We start from the raw sequence: 10,608 nt of genomic DNA, 5'->3' as shown, positions 1-10,608 counted from the left end.
TGGCAATGAAACAATATATGATAGAATGAATATAAAACTAATGTTCTCCCATGTAAACTATCATATAATTCACAACAAAACATTATAAAAAAAAGTTAAGCTTAACTATTGTTTTAAGATATCTCTATATGGGGCAAAATGGAATCAAACAAATTAAAAGATTAGATAAGAAACTTTGGTGAAAGTGAGTTCATGTTAAGGGAACATAAACTCTGAAAAGGAGACTGAGTATAGTTGCACATTTATAAGCATGTAATCAATATCAATGAACTGTACATATAGAAATTGGTGAATTGGTCTATGCATATTCTCAACAATATGGCAAAATGTGGCAAAAATATTACAAAAATAAAGCAAATTACTACAAAGAAAAAGTAACCAAACTATCCAGCAATGGGTCTCTTTACAGATCTTATGCTCCATCTGATATGTCTACGATAACAGTGGTTTTACTTAATGTAAACCTTAAGAAGAGCAGCAGTACACTGTCAGATATAATGTCAAAAGATAAGACCTTCAGATTAGAAGGCACTCAAAACATGACTGGGGAAGAGCTGACTGAGCTGGTCATAATGATGTGAATGGAGCAAAGATTTGGGGACCTTCATTTGCTGATGGGGCATCACTCAAAATAAGGAGAAACAGCTGCAGACAACCATTAATAATCAGAACATGGAATATACAAAGCATAAATATAGGAAAACTGGAAATTGCCAATTATGAAATGGAACACATAAAGACTGATACCTTAGTCATTGTTGTTGTCAGGTTCCGTTGGGTTAGTTCTGACTCATAATGACCTGTAGAGAATTTCTAAGGAATGGCTTGTGGGTTTGACCCACCAACCCTGTGATTAGAAGTTCAGTGCTTACCCAACAGTACTACACCAGAATCTATCCTAGGCATTAGTGAGCAGAAATGCACTGGTATTGGCTATTTTGAATTCAGCAATAATATGGAATACTATGTTGGAAATGTCAAAATGAAGAGGAAAGGTATCATATTCATTGTCAAAAATAACATTTCAAGATATACCTTAAAGTACAATGCTGTCTGTTATAGGATAACATCCTTATGCCAACAGGGAAGGTTGGTTAATACCATTATTACTCAAATTTACATATCAATCACTAAAGCCAGTGATATGAAATTGAATATTTCTACCAACTTCTTCAGTGAGAAATTGATTAAACATGCAATAAGATGCACTGAATAATTACTGGTAATTGGAATGCAAAAGTGGGAAACAGAAGGGTCAGCAGTTGGAAAATATGACCCTGGTGATAGAAATTATGATGGAGAATGCATGATAGAATCTTACAAGAAGAATGAGTTAGTCATTGCAAATAGCATTTTTTTTAAATATGTTTTTATTGTAAATTATGTGTTAGTTTACATGGGTGACTATTATCTTTACATTCATCCTATCGTATTTTGTTTCATTTCAATTCTCACAATCTCCTACATGCATTATCAAACAACCAAGCGGTACACCCCGGCCGCCAGCCCACAGCTCCTTTCCCTCCCTGAGTCCAGAGTCCCCAGCCACTCCTTCTGTCCCCAGTGTTGCCACCTACCAACACAGTGTCTCGCACTTCACTTTTCTCCCTTGGATGGTTCCAGGGATCTCCACTCCTGGACTGCAAAATCAGCCACTCTCCTTCCTTTGTTACCAAACATTTATATTTACCTTTCCAACACTCATTGTTAGCAATCATTCCCTATTGAAACACTACTTTTTAAACATAAAAGGTGACTATACACATGGACCTCACCAGATGGAATCATGTCAACTACATCTGTGGGAGGAGATGGTGGAGAAACTAAAAATTATGAGCCAAAACAAGGCCAGGGGCAGACTGTGGAATAGACCATGAATTGCTCATAGGCAAGTTCAGATTGAAGGTGAAGAAAATAAGTTCACAAGAGCCAAAATGGGACCCTGGATACATCCCACATGAATTAAGAGACCATCTCAAGTACAGATTTGATGTATTGGACATTAATGACAGAATGCCAGAAGAGTTGTGGGATGACATAAAAAAAAAAAAAAAATCTAACAAGAAGAAAGCAAAAGGTCATTAAAAAGACATAAAAGAAAGGAAATACAAAAATAGATGTCAGAAAAGATATGAAACTTGCTCTTGAGTATAACATAGATAAAGTGAATGTCACAAATGAAGGAGTAAAAGAGCTGAACAGAAAATTTCAAAGGGCAAATCAAAAAGGCAAAGTCAAGCACAATAATGAAATGTGCAAATACATGGAGCTCAAAAAACAAAGAGAAGATATGTTCAGCATATCTAAGGCTGAATACACTAAAGAAAAAATTCAAACCTGGGTGTGAAATAATGAAAACTCCTAAGGGCAAAATACTGAATGACGCAGAAAGCATCAAAAGAAGGTAGATGGCATATACAGTCACTGTAACAAAAATAAATGGTCCATGTTCAACCATGTCAAGAGGTAGGATATGATCAAGAACCAATGGTATCAAAGGAAGAAATTCAAGCTACACTAAAGACATTTGCAAAAAAAAAAAACAGATCAGTTGGTCCCTGCTCTTGTTTTGGCTGATGATACTGAGCTTCTCCATCATCTCTTCCTACAGATGTAGTCAATTTAAAAAAAGGTTTTGCAATGAAAAAACCATTGGTCTTATAAAATTTTATCATGTTATCTCCAGTGTTATTTCCATTACCAAGGCCATACTACCCAACTACTAATCCCTCCACTTTGTTTCTAACTTTCCCATTCTAACCACCAGCAATTATCAGTGCATCTTGACTGCATATTTCATCAGCTTCAACGTGAATAAATTGGTAGGGTTTTTCAATTTCTTCATTATTGGCCTTAGTGGTTGGTACATAAATTTGAATAATAGTGGTGTTTACTGGTCTTTCTTGTTGTTGTTAAGTGCCATCGAGTTATTTCCGAATCATAGCCACCCTGTACAGGAGGAGCTGGGGAGCTTGAACTTCCGACCTTGTGGTTCCAACTGATCTTGCAATCCAGCACATTAACCTGAAGTGCCACACCAGGTCTTCCTTGTAGGGGTATGGATATTATCCTATCACAGACAGCATTATACTTCAAAATAGATCTTGAAATGTTCTTTTTAAATGCTGAATGCTATACTACACCTCTTAATTTGTCATTCCTGGTATCTTAGGATGGGTTCTCTAGAGAAGCAAAACCAGTGAAGTGCATATCTCTATATGTAAACACAGGTTTATGCCAAGGATATGGCTCACACAGTTGTAGAGGTGGTCAGTTCCAAGTCTATAGGTTATGTCAGGCTGGAGGCTTCTGACTCATGTAGCTGCAAGGCTGATGAACCAAGATTGGCAGGTTGGAGAGCAGGTAGACAGTCAGAAGGCAGGCTGCTGATAACTCCCTGAATTGGCAGGTACTAGAGCAGACCACTGGCTCAAGTCCAATGAATCAGAGGCAGAGATGAGACAGATGCAAGATCTAGAACCAAGCTTTGCCTGAGTGTCCAAAAATTAGAAGTAGACCATATCCCTGAGTAAATTTCCTTTCAGTTGATTGGCTGCTCATAATAGACCTCATCATAGAGTTGATTATACTATATTAGATCTCATCAGGGAGAATAACCACATCTCAAACACCAAACCACTGAGAATCCTGACCCAATCATGCTGACACAAAACCTTAACTATCAGACCTGCTGTAATAAACCATATGATTGTCAATTCAATATGGTCAATACCTGTCCATTTCAGCTCACTAATTCTTAAGATAACTATCTTTATGCCTTCGATTTCATTATTGAGGATTTCCAAATTTCCTAGATTCATTCTATGTACATTCCACATATAATTTATCCATGGATGTCTGCACTGTAGGGTAAGCACTGGACTGCTAACTGCAAGGTCCACAGCTCAAACCCACTAGGTGCTCCTTGGAAACCTTATACAGGGTTGCCATGATTAGAAACCAACTTGGTAGAATTTATCTACAGGCAGTGGTTTCGCCCCATTTTAATGAATGCCCCAATAGCAAATGAAGGTCCTGAAAGCTTTGCTCCATTCACGTCACTAAGGTCAATTCTATTTTGAGGAGGCAACTCTTCTTTAGTAGTATTTCGAGTGTCTTACAACCTGAAGGGCTGTCTTCTGGCACTATATTAAATAATGTTCCATTGCTATTTCTTTCTTTCTTGTCTATTTAATGACCTTTTGCCTTTGTCATGCATCATGTCTTTGATGTCATCCCACAACTACCTTGGTTTTTCAGAGGCAAAGCTCTCTGAATGTTGTTAACGTGAAGCTGTGCTGAAACCTTTCTACCATCAGTGAGCCTGCTGGTATTAGAAACACCAGCAATCCAGCAGCCATCATCAGGACAACATGTAAATGACAAGAGTATGAGAAACTGACAGACTACCGATCCCTCCTCTTTGTTTCCAACTTTCCCATTCTAATCACCAGCAAATCTAGGTAACATGGCTGCCTTTCTTAGTCTTGAGTTATCATCCCAAACTTTACATTTTGCATATAATCTGTGTATTTCCACTTGTCACGTCTTCTATGAGTTAGTACTCACTCAATGGTGCTTCACACCAACAATGTCTGCTTAATCTACATCTGCAGTGCAGTTAATGACTTAATATGGCCTGTCTAGTCATAGTACTCCATTTTGTGATGTATTATAAATCCCAATCTCTATAAGCCCATTTCAGAGTTGTCTCTTATGTTATTGAGTCAACATTAAAGTGGGATATATCTTGAGTCACCCTCCTACTAGTGAGTATGACTTCAGTCATCACTCTTAGTGTCCTGGGGATGTGATAATCAAATTAGCCTTTGTCTTCAAAATCTCTGTTAAAACAAGAACTTCCTATTTTGAGCTGGTCCCTTGTTCCTTTTTAACTAAGAAAAGGAAGAGGCTGGGGTCACAGAACTGACAGGGACCACAAATGAGTGGCCTAACATGTACAATAGCAACCAATGTGTCCTTGGCCTACCTTTTTTACATCACGGGGCTGAAAACACACCTCCAACAATGCTATGGACATTGGCAAAACGCCATATTTGTGGCCCATCTTCCCAACTGAAGATTTGCAAAGGACTGGTTCTGTGCCAACTCATCCTGACAAACACCATTTAGATGCCAGTTACTGCCATAAAAAACCCTGGGCCAGGACATGGGGAGCCATCTGGGTAATGTGAGTCCTAGTGTGCTTTTGGACCTGTAAGTGCACTGAGCAACTTAAGCAAAATTCGCTCTCTTGCTTTGGATCCTGAGTTTGGCTTGATTCCATCTGATCTCCGGTTTTTAGCTTTTAGGTTTTGATTTGCCAGCTTCCACAGCTTTGTGCGTCAACAGCCTGATTTGGTATGAGTAAGGAGAATTCTCTAGACTCATGTCTGAACTACAGACTTGGGACTTGCCACCCTCCACAAATGCATGACCCATTTCCTTGACAGTTCATAAATTCATGAGATATTGTAGCAAATTACAAAAGCGTGGGATGTAAGGGAGTGTGGTAGCTGATAACAAGGATTATTGAGTGCAATAGTGTTTGAGAAAAGTTGAACGTTTGGGCTATCTTTAACCTCTACCTCATAGGGACCAGCCTCATGCTGATCCTTCTAAAAGAAATTATTCTTGCAACCTCTTTGCCTGACCAGCAATTTTTTAGTTTAGAAACTTACGTCTCAACATAATAAATAAAATATGCCAATGGACCGATATTGCAAGAGCCCATGCCAACAACACTAGGTTAATCAAGAGAACTTCACGCTAATGTTTTGATTTTAGCCTCTGGTCACATTATAACACATTAACTGAGATATGAAATGCTAAAATATGTGGAAGGAAATAAAATACAAATAACGATACAGTAATACTCCAATTGCAGTAGCACAAACAATTCCAAATGTTGACAAGGGAAACCTGGTACTACAGTATAAAAATGTGTAATATCAAAAGATCTGTTTTATTTTCTTTTTATTGTGCTGATCACCACCTTACTGTGTGTTGCCTTGTTGTGTGTTAAAGATCAGTTTTTAAGACCCAGTGATATCAGAGAAAGGAAAAACTTTTATTCACAGTAAATTGTATTTTCACAAATATATTCATAGCACCAGCTAATGAAATTTCTGTGACTAGCCTGCCTAGGAATAAAACAATAGCTAATGTTTTCTTGATTATTAAATATGTCATTTCCAAAGTAATGAGTTTCTTAAGCAGGTATAATTGTTTTAATAAAATGGTTGAAAGGTATGAATAAATGGCATTAAGAAAGGCTGAATGCATAATGGTTAATAGTATCCTTTGACGTCAACCTGCCTGGCTTCAAAACCCAGGTACCGCCTGTAACTGAATCTATTAGACCTCGTGTCCTCACCTGAAAATTACAAATAATAATAGTAACTACCCCATCAGATTAAAAAGCTTAAACATAAATATGCACAGGATATAAATACTATGTGTTTATGAAGTAAATAATTAGCAACATTTTAAACATAAATTTACTAAACAGAATTTCATGCACCAAGGGCCATGTTTTTCATTTTTTAGAGCATGATTCCTTGTTATCTTAATTTCAAGTAACTTTGTGTAAGTAAGTATAGAAAGAATTGGCCAACGTTGTCAGGCTGGTCAAAATATTTGCAAAGTATATGTAACATTTGAATCACTCTACAAGAAACATTTTATCCTGACAGGAAAATCTACAATGCCCAAAGGGAAAGAGGAAAAGATAAGTAATAATATTATGTTATCTACAAACATGAGCAATATAACAATATGAAAGCATTCCATTCATAAAGAAGATGACAAACCCTAGTGAATGCAGTAAGAAGAAAGTCTATTGTTCTTAAAAATAATGAACACAGCTTCAAATATGAATTCTACATTTTGGTAAAGGCAGTCCCTAAAACAAAACATGTGGGTGCAAGGATGCAAGCAGAGGAATAATCTACTTGAAAATTCAACATCTGAGCCTCAACGCAGAGATCCAATGTTTCAAAATTAATACTGAAATATTCCCTTGTTGTAAGTGGAATACTGGCTTTATTAGCAGTATTAGAAGAAAAGTAGTTCTAATTGAAACCCTTTAAACAGGGTGTGGTGATGTGTATTAATTCACTGTACTGCAAAGTCGGCTTGAACTGCAAGGTTAGTAGTTCAAGCTTATCAGCTATTCTTTGGAAACCCTATACAGGGTAGCTATGGGTCCGAACCAACTCAACCGAACTTAACAACAACAATGGCAATGAAAACAACAAACAGGTTAAATAAGAAACCAGTCTGGCATGAATTAACACATCTAATCTTTACTCTCACCTTGACCACCTGACCCTCTGTTTCCCAAGTCTAGCTTTACTGAATAAGGAGGGTGTGTTGCTGCCAACATTGCCAGGTTGGTCAAAGAATTTGCAAACTTACGTTACCATATAAATCACTCTTAGACACATTTCATCATGACAAAGGAAAACAGTAACCAGAACATGAAAAGAGAAAAAGAACTAAAAACAACACAAATTACTTTGTTAAAGAGTAAACTCAAAATATTGACACTGGGACCTTTGGGAACAAACATGACTTGCATAAAGTCATAAAAAATATTCTACCAAAATGCTAACATTCCATTGGTGTTAAACTGGGGGAAAAAAAAATTTTATACATATAAAATGGAAACAAAGAGACAGTTCTTAAGATTGTTGCCATGGAGTCAGTTCCAACTCATAGTGACTCTGTACAGGGTTTCTGAGGCTGTAAATCTTTACGGGAACAGAAAGCCTCATCTTTCTCCCGCGGAACAGCTGATAGTTTCGAACTGCTGACCTTGAGGGTCACAGCCTGATTCATAACCACTATGCTACCAGCAGTTAAAGACTGGGAATACATAGTCATGTGTCATTTAATGTCCATGATACAATCTATGAAATAAGATATTATATGATTTGGACATTGTGAAAACATCATATTATACACAGTCAGTCCCCAAGTTACAAACAGCTGACTTACAGACAATTCCCATTTGCCCTTTCAACCTGAAGGGAAACATATTCAAAGTTTTGCAATTTGGCAAATTTGGGATAGTACCCATAATAGAAAAAATTATACATCAAAGCCCTGGAATGGGAGACTCGAAAAGGCATAGTGAGCTCTTTCAAAAACCTGATGCATGAGAGCATATTATTGGCAGGACTATTAGAGAAACAGACATAGTTAAAGCAGTGTGGTCGGCCACCATGTTTGAACAGGACACTGTCATGTTGAGTAAAGTGTCATATCTGTGAGCAGGGTGCCACTGTTTCAAACTGTGCGCAAAAGCTTAGGACAAGAGATTTGTTGCTATGCAATGTGCATGCTGCCCTTCTGTAAGAGGGAGATTCAGTTTCTGGCAAAGCTTCAACCTGTAACTTTTCCTGTTTCTGTGTTAATCCATAGTGCCACAATAGAACTCCTAAATACATACAATGTTGTTGTTGTTGTTATGTGCCATGGAGTCAGTTCCGACTCACAGAGACCCTGTACAGGGTTTCCGAGGCTGCAAATCTTTACGGCAGCAGAAAACCTCATCTTTCTCCCATGGAACAGCTAGTAGTTTGAAACTGCCGACCTTGAGATTAACAGCCCAATTCGCAACCACTACGCTACCAGAGCTCCTTTATAGTACATCCTTCAATACATCAAAAAAAATTAAAGAAACAGTTCCAGATATAGTAAAACATCTTTAGCACAATAATATGGTAAAAATCATAATACTATTAGATGTGTATAGCAAAGTTGTTGCTGTTAAGTGTCATCAAGTCAGTTCAGACTCAGAGCAACCCTGTATAGGGTTTCCAAACAGCAGCTGGTGAGTTTGAACTGCCAACCTTGTAGATAAAACTGAGTTTAAGGTCTAGTGCTTTATCCTACAGTGCCACATCAGGTTTGTTGTTACTGTCATGCGCCATGGAGTCGGTTCTGACTCATAGCAATCCTGTACAGGGTTTCCGAGGCTGTATATCTTTACAGAAGCAGAAAGCCTCATCTCTGTTCCACGAAACAGCTGGAAGTTTTGAGCTGCTGACCTTGTAGTTCACAGCCCAGTTTGTAACCACTATGCTACAAGGAGCTCTGGTAGTGTAGTGGTTACGAATCGGGCTGCAAACCACAAGGTCAGCAGTTCGAGAATACCAGTGGTTCCGCGGGAAAAAGATGAGGCTTTCTGCTCCCGTAAAGATTTACAGCCTCAGAAACCCTGTACAGCGTTGCTATGGGTCAGAACCGACTCCACAGCACATAACAACAACAACAACAACAGCAACAACACTACCAGAGCTCCTTCAGGTAGTATCCATTTATTTTGAACTATTGCATGTACCTAGGCGTTCTAGTGTGGTGCTGTGGATTAATGCACCAGACTATAAAGCCATTTGAACGGCAAGATCAGCGGTTCAAACACACCAGTTGCTTCTTGGAAACCCTATACAGGGTCGCTGTGGATAAGAATTGACTTGATGACACTTAACAACAACAATAACATTGCACATACCTCAAATTTTTAGTAGACTTTTCTGAAATTGTGACCATGGATATATAAGAAGTCATTGGCTAAACATACATTATCCAGTACTGGACTACAATTGCAGAAAAAGTCATTTAATGAGTATATATTTAAAGTTTATATCCTATTTATACATTGATTCTAATACTGTTACTAAAATAGGTTAATGGACATTACTTTTGCAACACTGGAATGCAAAGCTATGAATGAGAAAGCTGTATTCTCACCCAGAGTGGTTTTATTTTGGAGTACTCTGCTTGTTTTCTCAACGCACTGTCACTGACTCATTCGATGTTATTAATTTTTCTCTGGCTTGGGGTCTTCCAGGGAATACATGAATTCTACTAGTTATTCAGAGTTATATATAAGCAGAAACAGATGAAAACATAATAGAACCTGCACACTAACAGAATCCTCCCTTTCTCAGGTGGCTTCTCCTCTTGAGTGTTTTTCTTAACTTTACCAAGTTGGAAAAATTGCTTCTTCCCTATACTAAGAGAACAAGATTCTCTCATATATTATAACTGTACAAGGAAATGGTTCTCCCACCAAACCATTAGCAAGGATTGATAGTATTTTACCAGGCTTTAGGCAGTAGCTCAATTTAAAAACAAAACATGGAAGGCAGAACTAGTGAGCTGAAGACAAATCTCTCAATACCACTTAGATAGAAGAGCAAACAAAAAAAAAGGATAAAAAATCTGAAGAAGGTCTAAGATTCATGTTGGACAACATGAAGAGGAGAATAACTTAAGACTTATCAGCATCCCAGAATGGGAAGAATCACACAAATCCACAGAGGAAACAGTGAATAACTTCTGGAAGAACATTTCTCTAACAACCTGAAAAGTGAAAAGATAAACATTCAAGAAGCTCCATGAAACCCAGGAAGGATAGACCCCAAAAGAAAATCACTGAGACATATCATAATCCAGCTCTCCAAAATCATAGATAAGGAAACAATCCTGTAAGCAGCCAGGGAAAAGAGAAGCATTACATACAAAGGCAAACAAGTCAGATTAGGCTTGGATCTCTCAACAGAAACCATGCAAGCAAGAAGGCAATGGGGAGACATA

The sequence above is a fragment of the Chrysochloris asiatica genome, unplaced genomic scaffold (assembly GCF_000296735.1).
Source record: "Chrysochloris asiatica unplaced genomic scaffold, ChrAsi1.0 scaffold00082, whole genome shotgun sequence".
NCBI classification, from domain to species: Eukaryota; Metazoa; Chordata; class Mammalia; order Afrosoricida; family Chrysochloridae; genus Chrysochloris; species Chrysochloris asiatica.
Note: the sequence above shows the minus strand (reverse complement) of the source record.